Here is a 9,333-nt window from a genome sequence, read left to right as displayed (position 1 = left end):
CGGCGTCCGGCCCCGCCCCCGGACCGCGGAGCCAATCGCAGGGCCGGCGGAGCCTCGGGGCGGGGCCAGCGCTCAGGAAAGCCCAAGTTACCAGCCCCAGAGCAGGTGAGTGATCTGGGGGGGTGGGGACTCTGCGACCCGAGATGCGCACGAAGAGGCGAGGCCACCAGGCTAGCCCACCAGTGTCGGGCGAACGTGTCCTACTGCCCGCCCCCAGCAGTGTCTGCCTCTCACTAGATCCCGGCCGCCTTCTGGGTTCATGACCTTGCCTGGGCACAGCACTATCTACCGTTGAGGCTGTCTGTTGGCCTCCTGCCCGGAAGGTTCCCACTTGTAAAATCGGACCAATAACTTCTACCCTAGTTTTGCCTCCCTGAGGGCATCAGTGCAGGTGGTGCTTCCCGCCTGGTGGTTCTCAGGAAAAGCATACAGGTTTTGATCACCCCTATCACCAAGGGAGCACCTTTAGGTACCCGTCAGCCCCCAGGCATGAAGCTTAAGGTTCTGGTTATTCTCATCTAGCCAGGAAGTTGTTTGTTTCCTTTACTTGGTAGAGTTGACATTTCTCTTTCACATGGACTCAGAACAAAAGGTCAAGAGTGTGTGTTGGTGGGGGTGGGGACAGATGTCTTGTGCTTTGGACACTTCATACCTGCAGGCTTAGGTCAAGTGGGATCTTAGGGCCTGAGTGTGGGGTGAGTACTGGGGTGGAGAGGTACTGCTACCTGCAGGTCCAGGGGGACTTTGGGGGTGTCTACAGGGCTGGTCTGGGAACGGGACAGTTCTTGGAAGAAAGCTCCACTGATCTGGGCCAGGCTCTCCATCAGCCTTTCTGGGAAGGGGAGAAGAAGGGGTCCCAGTGCCTGTTTCCATTTATAAAACCAGCTGTTGGAGATGTGGCACCTGAGTGTGTGCGGGCTGCCTCTTCAATAATTCTGTCTCTAGGAGCGAGAACCACCTCTCCTCGATTTTAGACTAGATGAATCTGAGTACATTTAGTATGGTTAACAGTTGAACAGAAAGTTAGAAATAAGGACACGGAGGGATGCCTGGGTGGCTCGGTCGGTTAAGTGTCTGACTTTGGCTCAGGTCACAATCTCACAGTTGTGAGTTCCAGCCCTGCATCGGGCTCTGCGCTGACCGTGCAGAGCCTGCTTGGGATTCTCTCTCTCTCTCTCTCTCTCTCTCTCTGCCCCTCCCTCGCTTGTGCTCTCCCTCTCCAAAGTAAATAAACGTTAAAGGTAAATAAATAAGGACACAGAAGCAAAGCATTATCTTAGCGTTAAACAACTTGGAAAGTAAGGAATTTACTGGGAAATCCAGTTTCCTGGGCAAAAGGATAGTGTTTCTGGTTATAATTATAGCACATCAAGAGCATCAGTGTCTTGATACAAGCATGCCCTCCCCCAGATGGAGCCAGCAACATTCCTCAGTTCTTCCAATGAATTTTTGCGCAGCCGCTGTCTGCAAAAGCTGTGGGAACCCCGCATGGTAATCTCTTATCTATCTTTTCAGGAGCCCCTGTCTCCTGGTCTTCTCTTACTTCTCAGGCCTCTCGGCCCCTCTGCAAAGTCTACGGGCTTGTCCTCCTCTCTCCATCTTACTCTGGCGCACATTTCCACCATTCGTGGGCCACGAGTCCACCAGGTAATCTGAGGCCGGAAAAAAAAATCTCCCATTACCCTGTTATTTGAGCAATAATAAAGGTACGTGCAAAGTGCCATGGTGCCAGAGAAGAGGCCTTGAAGGTTATCCTGGCGGAAGCAACTTTTATCTGAGCCTTCCGGGTGGACACAGGAAAGGGCAATGCCTGCGAAGAGACTGGTAGAGAAACGGCTGGTGGGTAGGAATGCAGACTGAGCTCAGGGGAGGGTGCACGGAGAGGTGGAGAGGAAGCTAGGAAGTAAGGCCAGAGTAAGGGGAGGGGGCTTAGAATGGAAGGGGGAGATAAAGACAGATTGGGCAATGGGGAAAGGGAGGAGGCACAGACACAGCTGGAGGCCAGTGCAGGAAGGGCTCAGACGCTCACAAAGGCACTGGTCTGTCAGATTTCAAGCACTACGCATAGTCATTCAAAGCCAGGCAGGAGGACTGCAGGCATCTGAATTTCTCGGGGGTCTAAGGTGTAGATTCCTGAACCCCGCCCCTGCCCTGGAGAGTCACTCTGGGATGAGGTCCAAGTATTTAGCCTTGACCCAAACCTTTTCTGTCTCTTGCCCTACCACCCGTGGATCTGAAGGGTGAGAAAATGTGAGAATCTCTCCTTAACCTAGGAGCTGAAGGGCAAGGCATTTAACAGGTGTGGAAAATAGAGGCTCCTATTTGCCAGATAGGAATTTTGATTTATCCTTAGCAACCACCCTGAAGGTAAGCACCATTGTTATCCCCAGGGCATAGATGATAAAACAGGCTTAAGAGAGGTTAAGGAACTTGGGGGCCCAAGGCCATACAACTCATAATTACTACAGGTGGGATCCTCACCCAGCTCTGATTCTAGCTGGAGAACTAGCATAATTCAGTGGCCCAGCAAGTGGGCTTTGGAGCCGGGAATGCTTAGGTTTGAATACCGGCTCTACCCCATACTGTTTTCTAGGCCTTCCCTAAGACAGCGCAGGGCCCAGCACAACCCAGCAAGTGTGGGCCTGAGACCACTGCCACAGTCAGTGGTTTTCATAGGCCCCTCGAGATGGCACCAGAGATAGAAACTTCTAAGTTTGATTGGTGGTTAGAAAAGAGAAGTAAATCACAACACGCTGAGGCCCCTCCGCCTCAGGCAGAGGGGCCAGAGTGTGTGACTTCCGGGAAGTTCCCCAAACTATCTGAGCCTCAGTTCCTCATCTGTAAATTGGGGAAAATATCAGTTGCCATGAGGATTAAATAAGATAATATCCTCAGGACGGTTTCTGGTCTGAAGTAAGCACTTGAGGATAACTAGCTATAGTATTATTATTATTATTATTGTTACAGTTTTGGCTAATTCGTACCTACCCAGTCCAGTCAGATCTCCGTTTTCTAACTGGTCTTTGAGCACTGGAGTGAGAGCCTCTCTTGTTTGAACCCCAGATGTATCCTTATTTGGTCTCTGACCGAAATCATCTAAGCAGAACTAATGCCACCATTTCTTTTGAAACCGGAATAGGTAATGTTCTCATGGCTTCTGTTGCAGGAAGCTGGTTCTTCCCACTCTCTTTGAAAAAACGGATTTAAAGGGTTCTAAAAATTATGTGTCAATTCTATCTCAATAAAGTTGGACACAAATACAGCTTTGAGGTGCCGTTGACAAAAGAATGGACTCTTTAAGCCTCCCAAATGTTATCACACATAGTTTACAGTTCAAATAGTACGAAATGAAGTGGTGAGGAAACAGAATGACCCGCAGCAGCTTCTTGCCTCGACCATCCCCACCCTCCTGGGCCAGCTCGCCAGTCCTCGGTCCTCCTTACCTCTCGCTGGATCTTCTGGTGCTTATCTCCACCTATCTTGTGTTTCTAGCTCTTAATTCTTCCATTTAAAAGATTTTTTTAATTTTTTTTTTTTTTTTTTTTGAAAGAGAGAGAAGGAGAGAGAGAATCCCAAGCAGGCTCTGCGCTGTCAACACAAAGTCCGATGCGGGGCTCGAACCCACGAACCATGAAATCGTGACCTGAGCTGACGTCAGACGCTCAACCGACTGAGCCACCCAGGTGCTCTGATTCATCCATTTTAGACACTATCTGTGGGGGCGCCTGGGTGGCTCAGTCGGTTAAGTGGCCGACTTTGGCTCAGGTCATGATCTCGCGGTCAGTGAGTTCAAGCCCCGCGTCGGGCTCTGTGCTGACAGCTCAGAGCCTGGAGCCTGTTTCAGATTCTGTGTCTCCCTCTCTCTGACTCTCCCCCTTTCGTGCTCTGTCTCTACCTCAAAAATAAATAAATGTTAAAAAAAAAATTTAAAAAAAAAAAAAAAAGAAAAAAAGAAAAAAATAGACACTATCTGTGGACTTCCTAGCAACACAGGCAAGGAGTTAGGTCTTTAACACCCCCCACCCATTCCATTCTTGAGGTTTAGTTTTGTCACTCTTGCCCCATGATTGATAGTGGTTGCAGAATTGTGACTAGGTAAGCATTGTTCACCGCAGAGCTTGCTCATGTAGTCCGATGGCACTCGTTTCTGTCCCCTGACCCCCCGGGGTTTAATTTCTTCTCCTTCTCTTCCTGTGCTGCCCGCCACGATCACTCCTCCACTCCGCTCCAGTGCTCTGGCATGACAGTTAGTGCCGTTTCCCTCGGCTACCTCCTTGACCTGTCATACGCTGCTGTCCTGGAACCTTCCTTCGCTGCTTCCTGGGCTGGGGTTTTCCTGGCTCCCTTCTCTTCTTGCTTTCTTTACTCTCTCTCTTAATCTGCAGTTAAGAATCCCTTTCTAATATTAAAAAATAGAATGGTCTTCGGACCTGCTCGTGATCGTAGGGATCCTTTCGATATCTATTAATTGGGACAAAAAATACAGAAAGACCAAAAGTTACTATGAAGGCACTCCTGCTCTTAAGTGAATTTGTGTTTTACTCACAATAGCATCTATGAACGTGTGAAAGCCTGTTCAAAGTTTAGGCTTAGGGTTAGTTCAATCTAGCCTCAATGTCTGGTCTTCCATTTGTCACCTCGCCCCCTCAACTTGCCGTGAGACAACCCCCTCTCTTGACTTTCTATTCAGTTCCTGTGCCCTAGCAGAGACTTAAGTACTGGTTTAAGGCCCACCTTGCAGGTGCACGTGACCATGGCTGGCCAATCAGGGTCTCCTCCTGCCAGATACAGGGTCCAAGCAGACCAATCAGAGGCTTTTTGAAGACTGGCTTTCCTTTATGAGGCTTGCTCAACCTCAGTGGAGAGTTGGAGTTACTAACGACTATCTTTGCAGTCTTGGGGCATCCATCCTGAAGCCTGAAGCCGTCATGGAGGAAAGCACAACTGAGGGATAGTTGGGGAGAGAATGACGTTTGAGCGCTAGATGCGGCCAGCTTGAAGATCTTAGGCTTCCCGGTTATGTGAGCCGATACACCGTATGACATTTTTGGCTTAAGCATATTTTAGTTGGATTTCTTTCACTGGGAGCATAAAGAGCGGCGACTGATATCCTGTCTTTGTGAACTTGGGCAGGTTATACAAGCGGTGCGTACAGACTTGGACCGTGACAACGCAGCTCCCACTGGGTCCCCTATGGCTGCCCTGTTATCAGCCTGAGCCTGAGACAGCTTGACATTGAATAGCCCGTTTTAGGGACTGGAGGAAACGACTTACCATGAGTCACTGCCCTAAAATATGCTTTCTACCCACATGCCCGGTGCCTGGAATTCTGTGGTGATGGTGGCATTCCTCAGGGTTAACCATGGCTCTCTTCAAACGGTTCTCCTTTGGAGTGTGAAGTCTGCGATATTTAACTTGTAGAAGTCCTTTCTTCTGGAGGTCCCTCTGGCAGGCAGTGGATCCAGGATGCGGTGTAGACAGACCTAGGTACACATCTCAGTTCCCAATGGCACAGTCCCTTTGCAGCTTTGCGGGCAAACCCCTAGCACTGTGTGCTGACCTTTAGGAGGTCAGTCTGTATCACATAAGGAATCCTACGCAGAGAGTGAAGAAATGGTCTCAGATTCACCCAGTAATCTCCCTGAGTCAGCCCTGAGGGCAGGGCCTGGCCCTAGGCGTTGGGAAGAGGAAGGAGATGTGATTCTTGTCTTGTCAGGGCTCCTGACCTAATAGAGAACTGCGGTTGAGTCTTCACATGGACGGACGCTGTCTTTCACTCTGCGCCATTCGTAGGTGACGCCTAGAAGAGCAGGGCCACCGTGTTGTAGCCTCTGACCCAGGACTCTGTCACATTCTGGGAGAGAGAATTATGGGCCCTCCCCGCATCCCCGCTCCTGCTGTGTCTCCTCGTGGCCACAGTGTACTTTCCCATCCCCTGGCTTGGGGCTTGGGGCTGGTTCCGTGCTTAGGCTCGAAGAGGCCCGATGGCTCTTTTGCTTGCTCTCTTACGCTTCTCTTGGGTAGCCGCTGCCTCTTCAGCCTGGGTCCCGGCAGCAACACAGGGAGAAAAGACCAGCCGTGAGAAGCAGCGCCGATCCAGCCAGCAGGGCATTAAAGTACAGCGGTAACGGCCAACCTGTGAGAATCGGTTTCCCAGCCTCCTCTGAGTTTTGAGGATGGTCTATTAGTTAGCACTGTTGTGGCAAAAGATAACAGATACATGGATTCCCTCCGTTATCAGGTTACGTACAGGTTCAGCTGCTGCAGTAGAGACCCAACACAACAGTGGTTAAGTGATTTTTTTTAATTCTTTTTTTTTAATCCTTTTTTTCGGGGGGCGGGGGGGAGAGTGCAAGCAGGGGAGGGGCAGAGAGAGTGGGGCAGAGGATCCAAAGCGGGCTCTGCGCTGACAGGCTGACAGCACAGAACCCGATGTGGGACTCAAACTCACGAACCCCGAGATCGTGACCTGAGCTGAAGTTGGATGCTTAACCGACTGAGCCACCCAGGCGCCCTTTAATTCTTTTTGTTTTTAAATGTTTATTTATTTTTGAGACAGAGACAGAGATTGAGTGGGGGAAGGGCAGAGGGAGACACAGAGTCTGAAGCGGGCTCCAGGCTCCGAGCCGTCCGCACAGAGCCCGATGTGGGGCTTGAACCCACGAACGGTGAGATCCTGACCTGAGCCGAAGTCGGACACCTAACCGACTGAGCCATCCAGGCGCCCCAACAGTGGGTTAAATTAAAAAACAGCTTCTTGGGGGCACCCGGGTGGCTCAGTCGGTCAGGTGTCTGACTTTGGCTCAGGTCACGATCTTGCCGTTCATGGGTTCGAGCCCCACGTCGGGATGTGTGCGGACGGCTCAGAGCCTGGAGCCTGCTTCACGTTCTGTGTCTCCCTCTCTCTCTGCCCCTCCCCTGCTCATGCTCTGTCTCTGTCTCTCAAAAATAAGCAAACATTGAAAAGAAATTTTTTTAAGAAGCAGCTTCTTGATCTCTCATATGATAATCCGGTTAAGTACTGGATCTGGGGCTGGTTCGGTGGCTCTTATGTCAGGGAGCCAGGCTCCTTCTGTTTTCCTGCTCTACCACCCTGGGGTGTAGCCCTCATCCAGACGAGGCCTTTGTACTGTTGAAATCTTCATTTCCTCCACAGTGTGGCGCCAGACCGCTCTCTGCCGCTGCCCTGGAAACACACGCAGCCTAAGCACCATTCCTGCCTCTGCTCTGGGCCTCGGGACTTTTCTTCTTCTTGAATGAGTGTGCTCCCGCCCCCCAGCTGGTGCTCCACGCCATCCCCCAGGTCTCAACAACATACCCCCACCAGGACCACAGGAGCCAGAGCTGGTCGTGCCTGGTGGTCCTCAGGACTGAGAGGCCCTGACCTCCGTGGGGGCAGGAGCCGGCCAGCATGACCAGTCGGGACTCCCAGGTTAAGAATCCAGTTGAGCCTCCTGGTCATCCTCAATCTGCTCTGCCCTTCGTCTCCCACCCCCAAATCCCTGCCGACCTCCAGCCCTGAAGAAGCCGGAGAACCTCTGCTTCCCCCACCTCCCCGTCCGCCTTGTCCTACTTCAGTCGTTTGGTGAGCATAAAAAGGCCTGTCAAAGTGGTCCCTCTGTTTGGGGGATGGGCTCAGGAGGGGTGGGCATGTGGGTTCGGAGGGTGACAGATTCTTTCTCCAAATGCTCGCCAGGCTCCTCCGAGCCCTCTTCTTGATTCGACCTTGCTTGGCCTGTGAAGACTTGAACAAACACGGACGTGGTTGCTGGCAGCTCGTGGCCGCATCCCTAGTAGGACCCTAGCCTCCCTTAAAGTGCCTGCCTGCAAAACTCCCGGCTGTCTAAAGGATTGGCTGCTGAGTCCAGCCAACGCTGGACTGAACCACCCAGGTGCCCCAACAGCCTTTGAAATTAAATTATTTTCAGGATCAGCTTTTTAAGTAAGCATCCCAGGGATGTTTGCGTATAGAGGTCCAAAGGCTGTATTTTGAGAAATCATGTTTCCCTGTGGAGATCTTTTCTCTGGCAGCCCTTTTGAATGGGGGCTATGATTTCTCAGATACTGCATTGCCAATAGTCCATCCAGCTTTAATTCCAGTGAGAACGTTCCAGAGATGAAACTAAGAATCAACTCCAGGCGCTTCTCCAGTCACCTCTGGGGATGAGTGTATGTCGTCAGCATCCAGCGCCTCACCTGCTGCCCAGCTAGAATGACACCTTTCAGGGTTTCCGACTTAGAAACGCGACCACCAGGTTACTCCACGTGGACACCACCCCCCTTTCACAAAGCCTTTGAACACCCACCCATCAGGAGGGGTTTGCTGGATGATGTTGGTTGGCTCTTGACACTCATTTCTAGCCCCTTCTTTGCAGGTCCTGGAAACCCACGAACCATCGTTCACAGATTCCCTCGACAGCAGAATTGTGCCAATAAAGCGTACCTGTGTGAAATTTGGAAGGCGGAGGTGGAAGGAGGTGGAAGCCATGCTTTTCTCCTCTGTAGCAGCAGACATGCGGGCCGAATGTTGGAGTCCATACTCCCCACCAGTCAGGCTTGGGGCCATGGGGCTGTAGTGACCCCGGCAGTGGCTTCCCGAAGTTTCCTGACCGAGTGGCAGCAGCAGCTTTGAATCTATGGAGAGCAACTGTGGTAAAGTAACCTGAGAGCTAGTGGTGCGATTCCCCCCTGGCCCTGACCTTCACCACCGCGAGCCCCACCAGTGGTGAGCACCAATTGCTTGTATGACCTTTGTGTGTGTGTGTGTTTGAAATATCTAGAATGGCTTGTTTTCCTGGCTATGGTAGTTTTAAAATATGTTCACAAAACTGAGGGTTGATGGGGGGTGGGAGGGAGGGGAGGGTGGGGGATGGGTATTGAGGAGGGCACCTTTGGGATGAGCACTGGGTGTTGTATGGAAACCAATTTGACAATAAATTTCATATATTGAAAAGAAATAAAGATCTACTGAATGAGTGCTGGAAAAAAATAAAAAATAGAATAAAATATGTTCACAAATTCTTTGACTCTTCTCTATTTTTATTTTTTTTTTTAACGTTTATTTATTTTTGAGACAGAGAGCATGAATGGGGGAGGGGCAGAGAGAGGGAAACACAGAATCCGAAGCAGGCTCCAGGCTCTGAGCCATCAGCCCAGAGCCCGATGCAGGGCTTGAACTCATGGACTGCGAGATCGTGACCTGAGTTGAAGCCAGACGCTTAACCGACTGAGCCACCCAGGCACCCCGACTCCTCTCTCTTTAAAAGGTGGGGTCTAAATTCCCACCCCTTGAATGTGAACTGGATTTAGTGACTAAGTCCCTGCTAAATGCTG

General features: G+C 51.0%; 1 protein-coding gene and 1 long non-coding RNA gene across 4 annotated transcripts in view; one reads left to right on the top strand and one right to left on the bottom strand.

The window, feature by feature from the left end:
- The window catches only part of LOC109261897 (RAD52 motif-containing protein 1), a 104,589-nt gene that overhangs the window by 33,268 nt on the left and 61,988 nt on the right, over nucleotides 1-9,333 (bottom strand). The gene's annotated exons all lie outside the window — the stretch shown is intronic.
- Nucleotides 27-8,839, top strand: LOC128774182 (uncharacterized). 3 transcript variants are annotated; one of them, XR_008418630.1, is made up of 4 exons: nucleotides 44-105; nucleotides 3,551-3,683; nucleotides 7,157-7,585; nucleotides 8,362-8,839. It is a non-coding gene; the product is annotated as an uncharacterized LOC128774182 (long non-coding RNA). The 3 variants fall into 3 exon arrangements; XR_008418629.1 differs by having other exon boundaries at nucleotides 45-105; nucleotides 8,376-8,839; XR_008418631.1 differs by lacking the exon at nucleotides 3,551-3,683 and having other exon boundaries at nucleotides 27-105; nucleotides 8,376-8,839.

Source organism: Panthera pardus, unplaced genomic scaffold (genome assembly GCF_024362965.1).
Source record: "Panthera pardus isolate Hobbes unplaced genomic scaffold, ASM2436296v1 HiC_scaffold_3, whole genome shotgun sequence".
In the NCBI taxonomy this organism is placed as follows: domain Eukaryota; kingdom Metazoa; phylum Chordata; class Mammalia; order Carnivora; family Felidae; genus Panthera; species Panthera pardus.
This window is presented reverse-complemented; position numbering and strand designations above follow the sequence as displayed.